At 46.5% G+C, this 20,339-nt stretch overlaps 3 non-coding genes across 3 annotated transcripts; all 3 read left to right on the top strand.

Annotated features, from left to right (window-relative positions):
* Positions 1 to 8,583: 8,583 nt before the first annotated feature.
* trnas-cga (transfer RNA serine (anticodon CGA)) lies at positions 8,584 to 8,665 on the top strand. The gene has a single exon. It is a non-coding gene; the product is annotated as a tRNA-Ser (tRNA).
* A 3,063-nt stretch (positions 8,666 to 11,728) lies between these two features.
* On the top strand, positions 11,729 to 11,805 carry trnag-ucc (transfer RNA glycine (anticodon UCC)). The gene has a single exon. It is a non-coding gene; the product is annotated as a tRNA-Gly (tRNA).
* A 663-nt stretch (positions 11,806 to 12,468) lies between these two features.
* Positions 12,469 to 12,540, top strand: trnaw-cca (transfer RNA tryptophan (anticodon CCA)). Its single transcript has one exon. It is a non-coding gene; the product is annotated as a tRNA-Trp (tRNA).
* The last annotated feature ends 7,799 nt before the right edge of the window (positions 12,541 to 20,339 follow it).

Raw genomic sequence — 20,339 nt, 5'->3', positions numbered from 1 at the left:
CTAAAATTTGACACGTAATGCAATTTCCGATTTCTCACACACCAATTTTTCGTGAAGCAATTTAAGTGGTCCTCTTACCTCATGACCAAAAATTAGTTCAAAAGGACTAAATTCGGTAGACTCATGAGGTGCATCCCTAATTGCAAACAATACGAATGGGATTCAGGCACTAGCTCATATGCACTCAAGGTGGGTTTCTTCACCTCCTCATACGTTGCAGATACCTCCTCCGGGAGTGATGCAAACACTTCACTAACTCTACCTACCAGCTTTGTTTGAATCAGTAACACCCACATGTCCTGTGGCCATTTCATTTGTTTAACTACCTTCTCAAATTAAATGAAAAAGGCTTCCACATCCTTCTCGTCAACCCTTGGCAATGCTTGGACATACTTGAATAGATTCCCACCAAGCCTTCTACTATGACGCTCTTTCTCATCACACTATCCTCATCACTATCATCCAACTGTACGTTTCCCTTTATGCCTGCCAATTTTAATTAATTGTCATGTTTCATGGCCATTTTCTGAAGTTCAAACTCCCTCTCTTTATCTTTTTCCCTGATCTGTATCTCCCTTTCTTTTTCGTTTTGTTCTGCTAGGGCTATTCTTGCTTTTCTCCTTTCTTCTCTCTCCTTTTCATTTTCCTCTCTCTCTCTTTCTCTTTCGACTCTCTCACTCTCGTATTCAAGCCGCTTTAATTCTTTCTCATGTTCCATTTGTTTAATTTGCAACTGAATTTTTGCCATTTGCAATGAGCCAAACTCCATCTCAGGCAACTTTTAATGCTTAATCACCGCCATAATTACCTCATCTTTTCGCATTTTGTCAATACTGTTAACTGCAATGTTCTTGCAAAATCTAACAGTCTGCTTTTCGTTTCTGTCCGTAAAGACCATTAGACCATAAGACATAGGAGCGGAAGTAAGGCCATTCGGCCCATCGAGACCACTCCACCATTCAATCATGGCTGATTTCAACTCCATTTACCCGCTCTCTCTCCATAGCCCTTAATTCCTCGAGAAATCAAGAATATATCAACTTCTGTCTTAAAGACACTCAACGTCCCGGCCTCCATCGCCCTCTGTGGCAATGAATTCCACAGACCCACCACTCTCTGGCTGAAGAAATTTCTCCTCATCTCTGTTCTAAAGTGACTCCCTTTTATTCTACGGCTGTGCCCCCGGGTCCTAGTCTCCCCTGCTAATGGAAACAACTTCCCTACATCCACCCTATCTAAGCCATTCATTATCTTGTAAGTTTCTATTAGATCTCCCCTCAACCTCCTAAACTCCAATGAATATAATCCCCGGATCCTCAGACGTTCATCGTATGTTAGGCCTACCATTCCTGGGATCATCCGTGTGAATCTCCGCTGGACCCGCTCCAGTGCCAGTATGTCCTTCCTGAGGTGTGGGGCCCAAAATTGCTCATAGCATTCTAAATGGGGCCTAACTAATGCTTTATAAAGCTTCAGAAGTACACCCCTACTTTTATATTCCAAGCCTCTTGAGATGAATGACAACATTGCATTTGCTTTCTTAATTACGGACTCAACCTGCAAGTTTAACTTTAGAGAATCCTGGACTAGGACTCCCAAGTCCCTTTGCACTTCAGCATTATGAATTTTGTCACCGTTTAGAAAATAGTCCATGCCTCTATTCTTTTTTCCAAAGTGCAAGACCTCGCACTTGCCCACGTTGAATTTCATCAGCCATTTCTTGGACCACTCTCCTAAACTGTCTAAATCTTTCTGCAGCTTCCCCACCTCCACCATACTACCTGCCCCTCCACCTATCTTTGTATCATCGGCAAACTTAGCCAGAATGCCCCCAGTCCCGTCATCTAGATCGTAAAGTACTACATGTGCCATTCTGCACCCCCAAAAACTTCTGAGCCTCTGAAAGAGACATTGTTCGCAACACTCTCCCCACTCAAACTAAAATACCACACCGGAAAAGCAACAATCGTTCACTGTGTTTAACTTCACAAAAAACAATCCAATAGATAGACTATTATCGCTGACGAGCACCCAATTGTTATGGGCGAGGCGTTTTCAGAACCCCAAAATGTATCATGGAGTTCAACCAACCTCTCCCTTTAATGGTTTTGTTGCTTTTCCTAGCACACGGCTTGTTCCCTAGGGGTGAGATTACAATATGGACACGTGGCTTTTTAAACACAAAACACTGTTCATTCCATGAACTCAGCTTAACATCTTAAATAAACATTCGATCTCTTAACACCCCTTACTTCAAAAATAACTCAGAAAATATTGCAACAGTAACTAAATCCTTAAAATGTTCCTTCAAACTTCCAAGCGACTTAACACATTTGAACAGAATCACATCAGGTTAAAGGCTTAACAATTATGAATTTACATCACCCAAATGATCCAGAGATGGTCTTTTATGTCAGAGATCCAGCTCTCTGCAAACACAGACACTCCCAAGCTCTTTTCAATCTTGCAGCTCTCTGGAAACACACAGACACACACAAGCTGCTTTTTAAACTGAATCTAAAAACCTGCAAAATGGCTGACCTAAACCCCAGCTCCACCCACTCTCTGACATCACTGTTTTCTTAAATGTACATTGCTTAAATATCCATGTCTTGAAGGTACACTCACATGACAGTACACTATGCAACCATGTGATTTATCTACCTTCTGTATCTGATTCGTCATTGTTTGCGATACGACCTACCACAGTGGTATCATCCACAAACGTATAGATAGAGTTGGAGCTAAATCCTGCCACACAGAATATGCCTCCATATTCAGCGGGTCCGTCCATGACAAGACTGAAGAACGATCACTCGTCTATCCAATCAGTGAGGTTTGCCTCACTGTGAGACAAGATTAGCAGAAGGAAAACCAGATGAATTAGATTCAGATCACACGGTTATGCTAGAACTGAATCATGAAAACCCCGCCTTCACACAATTCCCGTTCCAGCCTCCCCGAACAGGCGCTGGAATGTGGCGACTCGGGACTTTTCACAGTAACTTCATTGAAGCCTACTTGTAACAATAAGCGATTATTATTAGTAGTAGTATTATTGCTCCTCGCCTGAGGTATGATGGTCCTGAGGTTAAATCATCACCAGTCAGATCTCACCCTCAAAGGGGAAAGCAGCCTATGGTCATCAGGGACGAGAGCGACTTAATTTACTTTAGAACTGGATCAATGTTTGACATTTCCAGGATGTGACTTCCTCAGACTGACCAAAGGATTGACAGCCGGGAAATTAACGACCATTGAGGAGTTACTGGTACCTGAGGCTTGGTTGGAATGTTGGTTTTAAAGGTTCATCGTGAAATCTAGATATAAAAAGCCGGGAAAGTGGACATGAGGGTTATCATGAAATCTTTAAAATGTAAAAGGTGGCCATTCTGCCAATCGACTCTGCAACGATATTCTGAAAGAGCCCCTATGTCCCCACCACATCCCTGTAACACCACCCAACTTTCTGAACACTAAGGGGCAATTTAGCATGGACACTCCACCTAACCCGCACACATTTGGACTGTGCGAGGAAATCGCAGCACCCAGAGGAAACCCACACAGACACGGAGAGAAAGTGCAAACTCCACACAGTCAGTGACTAAAAGCTGGAATTGAACCCGGATCGCTGGCAGGTATCCACTGTGACAACGTGCCACCGTATGAGATCATAACACGTCATATATGCGATCAATTATGATCTCATTGAAATACGGAGCATATTCGATGGGCTGAATGGCCTACTTCTGCTCCTAAGTCCTATACCCTGATATTGTGCAAATGTGTTCCGGCTCTTGTTAAACCAACACAGACACCGCGTGTCGACTGCGTCTGATTATCTGGCGCAGAGAAGGTAATTGTGGAATCCATGTCGTACCCATCAAACTCTGCTACTCACCTGACTGAGATTTGTTCTGTATCTGTAAATCACAGGTAGTGTTCGGGAGTGGAGGGAACACTCTGCACCTTAGTCTCTGGAACTGTTTGTGAGAGCAGGATTCCTTCATTATGAGTCAAAGTCTGGTACTGTATTTGAGGGTGGAATCCAGTCTCTATCAGACATTGGTACTGAATGTCAGTGTGGAAATCTTTCTGTATCTATCAATCACAATTATTTTTGGGACAAGTGAGATTAATACATAACATCAGCATTGCTGTAACAGACAGAGAAAGACACACAGAAAATCAGGAAGAGACTATCAGGACACACCCACAATGACACACAGAAAAGGTGCCGAGATGGAGAAACTGGTTATTTAGGAAAATGTGTTTTCTGCTGCACACAGGGAGCACTGTTTGTAAATGTATATCCTGCTGTGTAACTGTCGGCTGTGTAACTGAGCTATCTGCCGTGAAACTGTGCTCTCTGCGATGTAACTGTTCTCTCTGCTGTGTAACCGTGCTGTCTGCTGTGTAACTGTGCTCTCTGCTGTGTAACTGTGCTCTCTGCTGTGTAACCGTGCTCTCTGCTGTGTAACTGTGCTCTCTGCTGTGTAACTGAGCTCTCTGCTATGTAACTCTCCTCTCTGCTGTGTAACCGTGCTCTCTGCTGTGTAACTGTGCTATCTGCTGTATAACTGTGCTCTCTGCTGTGTAACAGAGCTCTCTGCTGTGTAACCGTCCTCTCTGCTGTGTAACTGAGCTCTCTGCTATGTAACTGTTCTCTCTGCTATGTAACCGTGCTCTCTGCTGTGTAACTGTGCTCTCTGCTGTGTAACCGTGCTCTCTGCTGTGTAACCGTGCTCTCGGCTGTGTAACTGAGCTCTCTGCTATGTAACTGTTCTCTCAGCTGTGTAACTGAGCTCTCTGCTGTGTAACTGTTCTCTCTGCTGTGTAACCGTGCTCTCTGCTATGTAACTGTGCTCTCTGCAGTGTAACCGTGCTCTCTGCTGTGTAACTGTGCTCTATGCTGTGTAACTGTGCTCTCCGCTATGTAACTGTTCTCTCTGCTGTGTAACCGTGCTCTCTGCTGTGTTACTGTGCTCTCTGCTGTGTAACTGAGCTCTCTGCTCTGTAACTGTGCTCTCTGCTGTGTAACTTTGCTCTCTGCTGTGTAACTGAGCTATCTGCTATGTAACTGTTCTCTCTGCTGTTCAACTGAGCTCTCTGCTGTGTTACTGTGCTCTCTGCTGTGTAACTGAGCTCTCTGCTCTGTAACTGTGCTCTCTGCTGTGTAACTGTGCTCTCTGCTGTGTAACTGAGCTCTCTGCTATGTAACTGTTCTCTCTGCTGTGTAACTGAGCTCTCTGTTGTGTAACTGTGCTCTCTTCTGTGTAACTGTGCTCTCTGCTGTGTTACTGTGCTCTCTGCTGTGTAACCGTGCTCTCTGCTGTGTAACCGTGCTCTCTGCTATGTAACTGTGCTCTCTGCTGTGTAACTGTGCTCTCTGCTGTGTAACCGTGCTCTCTGCTGTGTAACCGTGCTCTCTGCTATGTAACTGTTCTCTCTGCTATGTAGCTGTTCTCTCTGCTGTGTAACCGTGCTCTCTGCTGTGTAACTGTGCTCTCTGCTGTGTAACTGAGGTGTCTGCTGTGTAACTGTGCTCGATGCTGTGTAACTGAGCTCTCTGCTGTGTAACTGAGCTCTTTGCTGCGTAACTGAGCTCTCTGCTGTGTAACTGTGCTCTCTGCTGTGTAACCGTGCTCGCTGCTGTGTAACTGTGCTCGCTGCTGTGTAACTGTGCTCTCTGCTGTGTAACTATGCTCTCTGCTGTGTAACTGAGCTCTGTTCTGTGTCACTGTGCTCTCTGCTATGTAATCTGCTGATTATCTGATCTCTCTGCAGAGTAACTGTGCTCTCTGCTGTGTAACTGTGCTCTCTGCTGTGTAACGGAGCTCTATGATGTGTAACTGCTTTCTGCTGTGTAACTGAGCTCTCTGCTATGTAACTGTGCTCTCTGCTGTGTAACTGTGCTCTCTGCAACGTAACTGATCTCTCTGCTCTGTAACTGATCTCTCTGCTGTGTAACTGTGCTCTCTGCTGTGTAACGGAGCTCTATGCTGTGTAACTGTGCTTTCTGCTGTGTATCTGAGCTCTCTGCTATGTAACTGTGCTCTCTGCTGTGTAACTGTGCTCTCTGCTAAGTAACTGATCTCTCTGCTGTGTAACTGACCTCTCTGCTGTGTAACTGTGCTCTCTGCTGTGTAACTGAGGTGACTGCCGTGTAACTGTGCTCGCTGCTGTGTAACTGAGCTCTCTGCTGTGTAACTGCGCTCTCTGCTGTGTAACTGTGCTCGCTGCTGTGTAACTGTGCTCTCTGCTGTGTATCTATGCTCTCTGCTGTGTAACTGAGCTCTCTGCTGTGTCACTGTGCTCTCTGCTATGTAATCTGCTGATTAACTAATCTCTCTGCTGTGTAACTCTGCTCCCTGCTGTGTAACGGAGCTCTATGCTGTGTAACTGTGCTTTGTGCTGTGTATCTGAGCTCTCTGCTGTGTAACTGAGCTCTCTGCTGTGTAACTGTGCTCTCTGCTGTGTAACTGTGCTCTCTGCTGCGTAACTGTGCTTTCTGCTATGTAACTGTGCTTTCTGCTATGTAACTGTGCTCTCTGCTATGCAACTGTGCTCTCTGCTGTGTAACTGAGTTCTCTGTTGTGTAACTGTGCTCTCTGCTGTGGAACTGTGCTCTCTGCTATGTAACTGAGCTCTCTGCTGTGTAACTGTTCTCTCTGCTATGTAACTGAGCTCTCTGCTGTGTAACCGTGCTCTCTGCGATGTAACTGTGCTCGCTGCTGTGTGACTGAGCTCTCTGCTGTGTAACAGAGCTCACTGCTGTGTAACTGTGCTCTCTGCTGTGTAACTGTGCTCTTTGCTGTGTAAACATGCTCTCTGCTGTGTAACTGTGCTCTCTGATGTGTAACTGTGCTCCCTGCTGTGCAACCTTGCTCTCTGCTGTGTAACTGTGCGCTCTGCTGTTTAACTGTGCTCTCTGCTGTGTAACTGAGGTGTCTGCTGTGTAACTGTGCTCGCTGCTGTGTGACTGAGCTCTCTGCTGTCTAACTGAGCTCTCTGCTGTGTAACTGTTCTCTCCGCTGTGTAACTGTGCTCTCTGCTGTGTAACCTTGCTCTCTGCTGTGTAACTGTGCTCTCTGGTGTGTAACTGTGCTCTCTGCTGTGTAACCGTGCTCTCTGCTGTGTAACTGTGCTCTTTGCTGTGTAACTGAGGTGTCTGCTGTGTAACTGTGCTCGCTGATGTGTAACTGAGCTCTCTTCTGTGTAACTGTGCTCTCTGCTGTGTAACTGTGCTCTCTGCTGTGTAACTGTGCTCTCTGCTGTGTAACCGTGCTCTCTGCTATGTAACTGTGCTCTCTGCTGTGTAACTGATGTGTCTGCTGTGTAACTGTGCTCGCTGCTGTGTAACTGAGCTCTCTGCTGTGTAACTGTGCTCTCTGCTGTGTAACTGTGCTCTCTGCTGTGTAACCGTGCTCTCTGCTGTGTAACTGTGTTCGCTGCTGTGTTACTGAGCTCTCTGCTGTGTAACTGTGCCCTCTGCTGTGTAACTGTGCTCTCTGCTGTGTAACTGTGCTCTCTGCTGTGTAACTGTGCTCTCTGCTGTGTAACAGTGCTCTCTGCTGTGTAACTGAGCTCTCTGCTGTGTAACTGAGCTCTCTGCTGTGTAACTGTTCGCTCTGTCGTGGAACCGTGACTCTGCCGGTGACAGATCTTCACTGTGGTTGTGTCAAATCATTCCCTGTTGTGTAAATTTGTTCCCAGTTGTGGAAATATGATCCGTCTGAAGCGGAACCTTTCTCCGCCATTACTGAGACGATATTTCAATTCCAGATTTATTAAAGTTTGTCACGAAACGTTTGTTCAGACCTCTGGACTCCAAGTCCAGCGACATAATCTTGTGTTCCTGTTATGAATACAATTCATGCAGCATCAATATTTTCATGGAAGCGCCCACGATCCTAGGATTAAGTGTCCCAGGCTCTACCGACTGAGCTAGCCGGGCTGGTGCTGCACCAACTCTGAAATCTCTCCTTGAAGAGAGTTGCTGCGGTGCTCTTTCGGAGGGTCAGTGCTGACTCGTTGGGCCGAATGGCCTCCTTCTGCGCTCGAGATTCTACGATTCTATGATCCAAGGAGGTTGATGCGGTGAAGTCCTTCTGCCATACTGCCCACTCCTGACACCATGTAGAAATGCTGCTCTCTCAATGAGTGGTGACCAAGGACTTGTAATAAAAAACAACTGAGTTAACAATTGAGCAGCCCCTCCTGGCTTGTGCTCTGACCGCGATCCGGTGAGAACTGCCGGAATCCAGACACGTGATCATGTTAGTTGCGTCATCAGGTCATCGTGTGACCGTTCGGCCTGCACAGGTCTCCTTCTGTGCTGTAATTTCTGGATTCCACCTTTTTAATCAGTGGAATTGTGCATTTAGGGAGCTGAGATCTTCGAGTCTCTCAACGCTTCTCTCCAAATCCAATGGTCATTTTCCACGAAGATTCAACCCCTCCTCACATAAACCCCGGAGCCCCGTTTATCGTTGGAATGCAATAACTTCCTGGAGTGATTCCAGGCTGGTTTTAGAATGTATTCTATCGACCAAATTACTAATGAATGACGCAATGGACACAGCTGCGATGGCCGAGTGGTTAAGGCGTTGGACTCGAAATCCAATGGGGTTTCTCCGCGTAGGTTCGAACCCTACTCGCAGCGAAATAATGGTGATGTTGGAGCCATTTGTTCGTAAAATGCGGTGTTATATCATTTAAGCATCAATTTGTTTCATCATTCAATGTAGTCTGATGAAATGTCATTACATTAGAATCTTCTTGTGCCCTGAAGCTGTGTTTCTCATTCTGCTTTCGCTCTGAATTTTCTGATTTGTCAGGACAAGATCACCACCTCAGTAACGTTCATATTAACTTCATCAGGAACCAGAATTGTGAAAATGACTGATAACAAAGCAATGTGAAATTTATTTTTGTCACATCTTTTGCCAGAATTTGTCATATGTCAGATCTTTTAATGTCTCTTATTTTCAAACTGACCAGCCGAACTGAAAGTTCGAAATAAAGCAGCGCAACAAATTGAAGGCTGGTCAACAGCCGGGAAGGCTGTGGGACTGTGTTCTCTGCTGTGAAACTGCTCTCTGCTGTGGAAATGTGGACCAGATGTGATGCAGCCGAGGATGCTGAGTAATGTGACGTGGACATTGTGAAGTTACTGGCCAGAAATTTCCGAATTCTATTTTTGTTTTTAATGGACAGCTAAAATCCACGTGTTTATTCTGGGACACAACAATGAATAAAAATGAATCAGTGCTGAGCAGATTCTAACATCCCACACCTCCAGTTGTTCTTATTGAAAACCCCGTCCTCGATGGAAACTTTTGCTCTCCGAATCAGACCACCGCCTCCTGGGAATACAGCAGCGATATCTCCAAGATCTGATCTGTAACAGAATCACAGAATAATACAGTGTCCCCTTGTGACAGACCCTTCTACTGAGGGGAGCAGGTGCTCCCTATCCGCCCTCTCTATGCCTATCAGAATCTTGTACAACTCGATGAGATCACGCCTCAGTCATCTCTGTTCCTGCGAGAGAGAAAAAAACAAACCTATCCAACCTCTCTTCATATCTTAAATGTTCCATCCCAAGCAACATCCTGCTGAATCACCTCTGCACCCCATCCAGTGCAGTCACATATTTCCTATAATGTGGTGACCAGAATTGCACACGGTACTCCAGCTGTGACCTCCCCAACATTCTATACAACTCCACCATGACCTCTCTGCTTTTGTAATCCATGCCCCGATTGATTAAGACACGTATCTCATATGTCTTTTCCACCACCCAATTAACCTGCCCTTCTGCCTGCAGAGATCTCTGGACAAACATTCCAAGGTCCCTTTGTTCCTCAGGACTTCCCAGTGTCAGGCCATTCACATTAATCCTTTAATAATAATCTAATATTCTTTATTGTCACAAACAAATATGCTTATATTAACACTGCAATGAAGTTACTGTGAAAACCCCCCTACCAAATGGATCACATCTAATTTTTTAGCGTTAAATTCCATCAGCCACTTTTCTGCCCATTTGACCATCCCGTCTGTATCTTCCTGTGACTCAAGACACTAAACCGCACTGTGAGCTTGAAACTCAGTGAAAGGATTTCACCCTCCTCTCGGAATTTGATCACCAGCTCAATCCCAACATTCAGCTTGGGTGGGCAGACAAGACGCAGCTTCCCGCAGCTTCCCATCACAGTCTGGATTATATCCCAAACTCGTATCCTGCTATTGTCACATTGCTCCACCACCTTGTTCTCTTCACAAAACGCCAGGAATCTCAGACCAATTCTTCAGACCTTTGATTCTCTCTTCAAACAACATATTGTCACCGATTAAGTCCATCTTGAGGAGAGGGGATCGTCATTCTGAGTTCCTCTGCAGACATCCGGTTGCCGTTGATGGACCAAAAGAGGCTTCAAACCTAAAAGGAAGCCTCTCTCACAGCACTGTGAGCATGTCTCCATTAGACGGTGCAGTCAATACCTGCAGAGTAGTTAACAATGGAGAGAAGTGTGAGCAATTTCAGCGTCACAATTCTCTGGACACAGTGGATTAAAAATAAAACATTATTGAAAATACTGAACAGAACCTCCGGGAGCAGGACTCAAGTCAAAGGGGAAAGATTTAACAACTGGATGATGGCAGCTGAAATCAATCCTTGCGTTACAATCTTTGTGGATATTCTACTGAATTGAAACCGGCAAAAGGCATATTTTTCGACTAGAAATCCAACACATTTCCCCCTGTTGTGGAGGAAGTTCTCAATCGCACAGGTGGTCAAACGGAATAAGGCTGGGCTGGGATTTGAATCCAGATTTTTCTTTAGGGAACAGACACTTTACCGGACGAAGCTACAGAGTCTGAGGATGTTCAGCTAATCACAAGGGAATGCTGGAAATACTGTACGGATCTGTAGTATCTGTGAAAAGAGAAATAGTTAACATTTCACAACCTGACCTTTCGTTGGAACGATCTGTTTCTCTCTGCCGGATCAGCTGAATATTTCCAGCATTTTCTGTCTTTGTTTCAGATTTGCAGCATCCGCAGTATTTTGCTTTTGAGCCTTTCCTGCTCTGAGGGTTATTGCAGGTCTCTCTGGCTTTGATTGTCGCTGATTCGGCCAAACATTTACAATCTATCATTAATTGACCGTGAGAATGGGCGGTGAGGGGATTTTGGAACCGCTGCAAGTCCATATGGTGTATGTACACACACAGTGCTGTTAGGGAGGGGTTCCAGGTTTGGATGGTGCTTCGCGGAGGAAAAGTCAATTTCAGGAGTGAGATTCGAGCCCTGGCCTCCAGAGGAAACTGCGACCAGCGCTCGGCCATCCTGACGTATTCGAAAGGTTAGGTGCGTTTCGGCCGAAATCTGGTGCTTTTTCCGAGGGTCGGTACCGGTTCCATGGGCCGAATGGCCTCCTTCTGCACTGGAGGCATTCTGTGATTACTTAAACAGGATGAAAATGGCAGCATCAGGACACAGGGACGAGTTAAGGTCTCAGGCCAGAGTAAGTGTCCTATGTAATGACACATAGAATGTACATTTATTGTGGACTGGTGCCATCTCCTGGCGACACGGACACTTTCATTCAGGAGCATTTTAAATTGGAGTGAAATAACTTACGCAAAGTAAGTACTTGATACGAAACAGTTAATCAAACTGATCTAAAGAACCAAAAGGGCACGTCACCAAACAGTGAGCGATGGTGGTATAGTGGTGAGCGTAGCTGTTTTCCAAGCAGTTGACTTGACCCGGGTTCGATTCCCGGCCATCGCAATAACAAATTGGCAACTTTTGCGCCTCTTCGTGAGTTTCAAACTGAGGAAGAGAAAGTTTATCACTCAGAATTTAGACGCAAATACAGCGGGGAATGAAATAAGTACTTATCGTTTTTTAACGTGGTTTCAATGTGGACAGTGTTCGACTATTCAACCCCCCCCCCCCCGCCAGCCATCAAATAAAAGCTAAAAATAACAGCATTTTTACTTCACCTTTGATGCACGATCAATTGCACAAAGACTAAAGTTGTGTACAACTGTGGCTTTATTACAGTCAGATGCGAGGCCTCCTGCTGCATCTGGCGAAATGGCAGGGCACTGGAGGGCATGCATATTTATACAGTTCACACTGGGCGGAGCCAGCAGGCAGGAGCTACCGGCGAACCTGTAGTGCAGGCCCTACCTTACATCTCCTGTTACAGTGGATCATCACATTCACCCATGAGGGGACCAAACAGAGACGTTACAGACCAGGATTGCATTTGAAGCCACGTGTACGGAGCACAATGGATTATTGTGCATCCCCTTAACCACGTGATACAGCTGCTTTACTTCATGGCCCTTTAATATCCCTCAAGAGAACTTCTTTGCGTTTCTTTCGCACAGTTGGGTATAAATAAAACATAAATCTATGAGGAGAAACAGGCAATGGTCCGCACTTGGGCTTGTGGCGCAACGGTAGCGCGTCTGACTCCAGATCAGAAGGTTGCGTGTTAAAATCACGTCAGGCTCAGGAAGTTTTTCTGCCGCTTGTTCCAGGAATTTCTCTCTGTGGGAATGTTCCCGAAATGACTCCGTTCAAAGCCACACTGCTGGTAAATGTTTCCGGATATTTCAGTTGACCCGCTCAGTTTATATTTTTGAGCAGTTTAATCAAACATGCGGAGACTCGGATAGCTCAGTCAGTAGAGCATGGGACTCTACCTCCCAGGGTCGAGGGTTCGACCCGCACGTTGGCCGCGTCCATATTATTATCTGAGAATATTGAACCAACCATTGTGCTGTCCAAACAGTTGGTTCAATCTCACTGCTCGTGGATGCCACCAGAACAACTGGGCAGTTAAAAACAAAGATGTCGCTCTTTTTCTGACGGAGATGAGGAAATTTCTCACTCTCAGAGAGTTGTGCGACTTTGCAACTCTGCCTCAGAAGGCCGCGGAAGCGGGACATTGGTTATTTTTAAGGCGGAGATGGGGAAATTCTTGTTCAGCAAATAAATCAAAGGTTTCTCGGGGTTGCATACAACCATTGCATTCAGCCAGTAACCTGCGTGCTGTTTTTAAAAAAATGTCGTTTTCATTTCTTCACGTGTTCTCCACTGATATATTCGCTGCAATAAATTCTCTGGGCACAAAGCACGGTAGCACAAGTGGCTAGCACTGTGGCTTCACAGTGCCAGGCTCCCAGGTTGGATTCACTGCCTGTCCGCGGAGTCCTCACGTTCTGCCCGTGTCTGCGTGGGTTTCCTCCGGGTGCTCCGGATTCCTCCCACAGTGCAAAGACGTGGATTAGGTGGATTGGGTAAATTGCCATGGAGTTTGCTCATTCTTCCCATGTGTGCGTGGGTTTCACCCCCGCAACCCAAAGATGTGCAAGGTATGTGGATTGGCGCCGCTAAATTGGCCCTTAATTGGAAAAAAATAATAATTGGGTACTCTAAACTAATACAGAACTAAAGAAATAAATAGAAACGCCGAGCACAAAGGCAAGGCCGCTATGGAGATTCTTCATAAAATCCTGCAACAGAAATAGACAATGTTGGATAACTCGGCTGGTCTGGCAGCATCTGTGGAGAGAGAAACAGAGTTACAGTTTCCAGTCCAGTCTGACCCTGCTTCCCATTCTCTGTTTCCCGCTCCACAGATGCTGCCAGACCTGCTGAGATTTTCCAGCTCTGGGCGACTGACATGGGCACGGTGGGCGGAATGGCCGCACCCTGTGCTGGAGCCATTCTATGATTCTATAATTCTAATCTGTTCTCGTAATTGAAACCTTCTATGTCTGTATCATTCTGGTGAAGCTCCATTGCCGCCGCTACATTAAAGTTCTGAATACATTTTTGGAATCCCCTCATTCCCTCCTCCAGCACATTTTTGCCGGGTAAATATCCTGATTCCCTAAACTCCTCATTCTCTCGAACAATGAAATGTCGCTTGGCTTTGACACTACCCAATAGACAGAGTGGTTCCGACCTCACTACCCGATCAATGCATCTCAATCGGAACAAGGCTGCATTTTCAAGACTCGTTCTTCCAACACAACTCGATGAAATCCGGCCTCAAAACTTGGACTGGATTGTCACATCAGTGATTGCAGATTCTTTGGAAAAATAAGTTCCACTGGGAGAAAACCAGATGGAAAATCGACAATGATGGGATTCGAACCCACGCATGCAGAGCACAAGGGATTAGGAATCCGTCCCCTTAACCACTCGGCCACCTCATCCCGCAAGCGCGTTGGTCAAATCAAAGGCTTATCAGGTACAAAGAACCATTGTATTCAGCCAGCTGCGCGGATGCACAAGCGTGCGTCTGTTTTTACTTGAGGATAAATTCAGAATCCCACACCATGATCAAACGACCTTTAAATACCCTGTCCGTTTCTTCACGTGTTCTGCACTGATATATTCGCTGCAATAACTTCCCGGGAGCTCAAACCTCCTCTCGATTTCAGTCAATGTCACCATCCGGGCTCGTCCGGGTTTTTGAACCCGTGTCCTCTGGCATTTTATCGCAGCTGAGAATCAATGTCAATGTCAGGAGTGGGATTGAACCCTCGTCTCCAGAGGAGACTGACACCTGATGTATCCAAACGGTTCGGAGATGATTGGGCCGTGTTGGGGTGCTCTTTCCGAGGGTCGGTGCAGACTGGATGGGCCGAATGGTCTCCTTCTGCATTGGACGCATTCTATGATTACTTAACCAGGTTGCAAACGGCAGCATCAGGCCACAAGGACAAGGTGAGGTCTCAGGCCAGAGCAACAGTCCTGTGTAATGACACACAGAACATCAGAAATAAATACATGTATTGTGAACTGGTGCCATCTCCTGGCTGACGGGGAGCAGTGCGACACGGACACTTTCATTCAGGAGCATTTTAAATTGGAGTGAAATAACATAAACATAGTAAGACGTTGTTTACGAAACAATTTATCAAACTAATGCAAAGCATCAAAAAGACTCAACATTCGGCAGTAAGTGATGGGGGGATACTGGGGAGCATCGCTGCCTCCCAAGCAGTTGATCCGGGTACGATTCCAGGCCATCGCAATAATAATTTGGTCGGAGGCGTTTGCATGATGTCGTGTGTTTCGAGCTGAGGAAGAAGCTGGAGAAAGTGAGGTGGCTGGAGGCAGGAATCTTCGCTTGTTGTAAATAGCCTGGTTGGATTGTTCACATCCGTCCGAGTGGCGAAACTGTGATCTCGGTTTCTATAGTGGTTTATTATTGGATATTGTTATATATGCTTATTGCCCCTCTGTGGGGTATTCCTGGAAGTTAAAGAACATAGAACACTACAGCGCAGTACAGGCCCTTCGGCCCACGATGTTACACCGAAACAAAAGCCATCTAACCTACACTAGACCATTATCATCCATATGTTTATCCAATAAACTTTTAAATGCCCTCAATGTTGGCGAGTTCACTACTGTAGCAGGTAGGGCATTCCACGGCCTCACTAGTCTTTGCGTAAAAAACCTACCTCTGACCTCTGTCCTATATCTATTACCCCTCAGTTTAAAGTTATGTCCCCTCGTGCCAGCCATTTCCATCCGCGGGAGAAGGCTCTCACTGTCCACCCTATCCAACCCCCTGATCATTTTGTATGCCTCTATTAAGTCTCCTCTTAACCTTCTTCTCTCCAACGAAAAAAACCTCAAGTCCATCAGCTTTTCCTCATAAGATTTTCCCTCCATACCAGGCAACATCCTGGTAAATCTCCTCTGCACCCGCTCCAAAGCCTCCACGTCTTTCCTATAATGTGGTGACCAGAACTGTACGCAATACTCCAAATGCGGCCGCACCAGAGTTCTGTACAGCTGCAACATGACCTCCTGAGTCCGGAACTCAACCCCTCTACCAATAAAGGCCAACACTCCATAGGCCTTCTTCACCACCCTATCAACCTGGGTGGCAACTTTCAGGGATCTATGTACATGGACACCTAGATCCCTCTGCTCATCCACACTTCCAAGAACTTTTCCATTAGCCAAATATTCCACATTCCTGTTATTCCTTCCAAAGTGAATCACCTCACACTTCTCTACATTAAACTCCATTTGCCACCTCTCAGCCCAGCTCTGCAGCTTATCTATATTCCTCTGTAACCTGCTACTTCCTTCCACGCTATCGACAACACCACCGACTTTAGTATCGTCTGCAAATTTACTCACCCACCCTTCTGCGCCTGCCTCTAGGTCATTGATAAAAATGACAAACAGCAACGGCCCCAGAACAGATCCTTGTGGTACTCCACTTGTGACTGTACTCCATTCTGAACATTTCCCATCAATCACCACCTTCTGTCTTCTTTCAGCTAGCCAATTTCTGATCCACATCTCTAAATCACCCTCAACCCCCAGCCTCCGTATTTTCTGCAATAGCCTACCGTGGGGAACCTTATCAAACGCTTTGCTGAAATCCATATACACCACATCAACTGCTCTACCCTCGTCTACCTGTTCAGTCACCTTCTCAAAGAATTCGATAAGGTTTGTGAGGCATGACCTACCCTTCACAAAGCCACGCTGACTATCCTTGATCATATTATTCCTATCTAGATGATTATAAATCTTGTCTCTTATAATCCCCTCCAAGACTCTACCCACTACATAGAACATAGAACATAGAACAATACAGCGCAGTACAGGCCCTTCGGCCCACGATGTTGCACCGAAACAAAAGCCATCCAATCTACACTATGCCATTATCATCCATATGTTTATCCAATAAACTTTTAAATGCCCTCAATGTTGGCGAGTTCACCACTGTAGCAGGTAGGGCATTCCACGGCCTCACTACTCTTTGCGTAAAGAACCTACCTCTGACCTCTGTCCTATATCTATTACCCCTCAGTTTAAGGCTATGTCCCCTCGCTATCTCCCCTCACAGACGTGAGGCTCACCGGTCTATAGTTGCCGGGGTTGTCTCTGCTCCCCTTTTTGAACAAAGGGACCACATTTGCTATCCTCCAGTCCACTGGCACTATTCCTGTAGCCAATGATGACATAAAAATCAAAGCCAATGGTCCAGCAATCTCTTCCCTGGCCTCCCAGAGAATCCTAGGATAAATCCCATCAGGTCCCGGGGACTTATCTATTTTCAGCCTGTCCAGAATTGCCAACACCTCTTCCCTACGTACCTCAATGCCATCTAATCTATTTACCTGGAGCTCAACATTCTCCTCCACAACATTATCTTTTTCCTGAGTGAATACTGACGAAAAATATTCATTTAGTATCTCGCCTATCTCTTCAGACTCGACACACAACTTCCCATCCCTGTCCTTGACTGGTCCTACACTTTCCCTAGTCATTCGCTTATTCCTGACATGCCTTTCGAAAGCTTTTGGATTTTCCTTGATCCTTCCTGCCAAATACTTCTCATGTCCCCTCCTTGCTCGTCTTAGCTCTCTTTAGATCCTTCCTCGCTACCTTGTAACTATCCATCGCCCCAACTGAAACTTCACACCTCATCTTCACATAGGCCTCCTTCTTCCTCTTAACAAGAGATTCCACTTCTTTAGTAAACCACAGTACCCTCGCTCGGCACCTTCCTCCCTGCCTGACCGGTACATAATTATCAAGAACACGCAGTAGCTGATCCTTGAACAAGCTCCACTTATCCAGTGTGTCCAACACTTGCAGCCTACTTCTCCACCTTATCCCCCCCAAGTCACGTCTAATGGCATCATAATTTCCCTTCCCCCAGCTATAACTCTTGCCCTGCGGTGTATGCTTATCCCTTTCCATCCTTAACGTAAACGTCACCGAATTGTGGTCACTGTCCCCAAAGTGCTCACCTACCTCCAAACCCAACACCTGGCCTGGTTCATTACCCAAAACCAAATCCAATGTGGCCTCGCCTCTTGTTGGCCTGTCAACAAACTGTCAGGAAACCCTCCTGCACACACTATACAAAAAACGACCCATCTAATGTACTCGAACTATATATTTTCCAGTCAATATTTGGAAAGTTAAAGTCTCCCATAATAACTACCCTGTTACTTTCGCTCTTATCCAGGATCATCCTCGCCATCCTTTCCTCTACATCCCTCGAACTATTTGGAGGCCTATAGAAGACTCCCAACAGTGTGACCGCTCCTTTCATGTTTCTAAACTCAGCCCATACTACCTCGCAAGATGAGTCCCCATCTAGCATCCTCTCCACCACCGTAATACTACTCTTGACTAGCAGCGCCACACCTCCCCCTCTTTTGCCTCCTTCTCTGAGCTTACTAAAACACCTAAACCCCGGAACCTGCAACATCCATTCCTGTCCCTGCCTCCGAAATGGCCACAACATCGAAGTCCCAGGTACCAACCCATGCTGCCAGTTCCCCTACCTTATTTCGTATACTCCTGGCATTGAAGTAGACACACTTCAAACCACGTACCTGAACACTGGCCCCCTCCTGCGACGTCAAATCTGAGCTCCTGACCTCTATACTCTCATTCTCCCTTACCCTAAAACTACAATCTAGGTTCCCATGCCCCTGCTGCAGTCGTTTAACACCCCCCCCCCCCCAAAGAGCACTAACAAATCTCCCCCCCCAGGATATTTGTGCCCCACAGGTTCAGATGTAGACCATCCTGTCTGTAGAGGTCCCACCTTCCCCAGATATAGCCCCAGTTATCCAGAAATCTGAATCCCTCCCGCCTGCACCATCCCTGTAGCCACGTGTTTAATTGCTCTCTCTCCCTATTCCTCATCTCACTATCACGTGGCACGGGCAACAACCCAGAGATAACAACTCTGTTTGTTCTAGTTCTGAGCTTCCATCCTAGCTCCCTGAAAGCCTGCCTGACATCCTTGTCCCCTTTCCTACCTATGTCGTTAGTGCCAATGTGGACCACGACTTGGGGCTGCTCCCCCTCCCCCTTAAGGACCCGGAAAACACGATCCTAGACATCACGTACCCTTGCACCTGGGAGGCAACATACCAAACGTGAGTCTCTCACGCTCCCACAAAATCTCCTATCTGTGCCCCTGACTACAGAGTCCCCAATTACTAATGCTCTGCTCCTCTCCCCCCTTCCCTTCTGAGCAACAGGGACAGACTCCGTGCCAGAGGCCCGTACCCCATGGCTTACCCCTGGTAAGTCGTCCCCCCCCCCCCCCCCCGCAATTAACCAAAGTGGTATACTTGTTTCGCAGGGGAACGACCGCAGGGGATCCCTGCACTGACTGCTTTTTCCCAGTCCCTCTTACAGTTACCCATCTATCTCCAATCTTTGGTGTAACTAATTCCCTGAAGCTGCTATCTATGACCCCCTCTGCCTCCTGAATGATCCGAAGTTCTTCCAACTCCAGCTCCAGTTCCCTAACTCGGTCTTGGAGGAGCTGGCGATGGCAGCACTTCCTGCAGGTAAAATCAGCAGGGACACTGACTGCATCCCTCACCTCAAACATCCTGCAGGAGGAACATTGCACTCCCTTCCCTGCCATCCCTCTAACTTTCTACCAAGATCTGGCTAACAACTAAATTAAATTTTTTATATGAAAAAAATATTAATAACAATAATAAAATATGTTACTTACCTCACACCAAAGGGTTTTATTATTAGGTTAGAGGTGGAGGGCGGGTGGGAGACACTACACGTGTAGTGTCTCGGGTTTGCTCTCCACCAGAATTTATTGGTGAGGGTCTTCCCAGAAGTCCGCAGGTCAACTACCTGTTCCCACCTTAAACACTAAAATTAAAAAAAAATTTTTTAAAGGAGAGACTTACCTCCCAGAAATCACTTCCGCACTGTTTCTAAGGTCCCGGCTCTCACTCCCGAACTAAACAGCTGACCTGCAAGGTAAGTAAGTTAATCAGTACTTACCTCACCCAGGCAGCGACCTTTTAAACGGTCCCCTCTGCCTCGCAGCTCCCGCGCTGTTTCTAAGGTCCCGGCTCTCACTCGCGAACTAAACAGATGACCTGCAAGGTAAGTAAGTTAATCAGTACTTACCTCACCCAGGCAGCGACCTTTTAAACGGTCCCCTCTGCCTCGCAGCTCCCGCGCTGTTTCTAAGGTCCCGGCTCTCACTCCCGAACTAAACAGATGACCTGCAAGGTAAGTAAGTTAATGAGTACTTACCTCACCCTGGCAGCGACCTTTTAAACGGTCCCCTCTGCCTCGCAGCTCCCGCGCTTTTTCAAATTCCCGCGCTGTTTCTAAGGTCCCGGCTCTCACTCCCGAACTAAACAGCTGACCTGCAAGGTAAGTAAGTTAATGAGTACTTACCTCACCCTGGCAGCGACCTTTTAAACGGTCCCCTCTGCCTCGCAGCTCCCGCGCTTTTTCAAATTCCCGCGCTGTTTCTA

This window comes from Scyliorhinus torazame, chromosome 24 (assembly GCF_047496885.1).
Source record: "Scyliorhinus torazame isolate Kashiwa2021f chromosome 24, sScyTor2.1, whole genome shotgun sequence".
NCBI lineage: Eukaryota > Metazoa > Chordata > Chondrichthyes > Carcharhiniformes > Scyliorhinidae > Scyliorhinus > Scyliorhinus torazame.
This window is presented reverse-complemented; position numbering and strand designations above follow the sequence as displayed.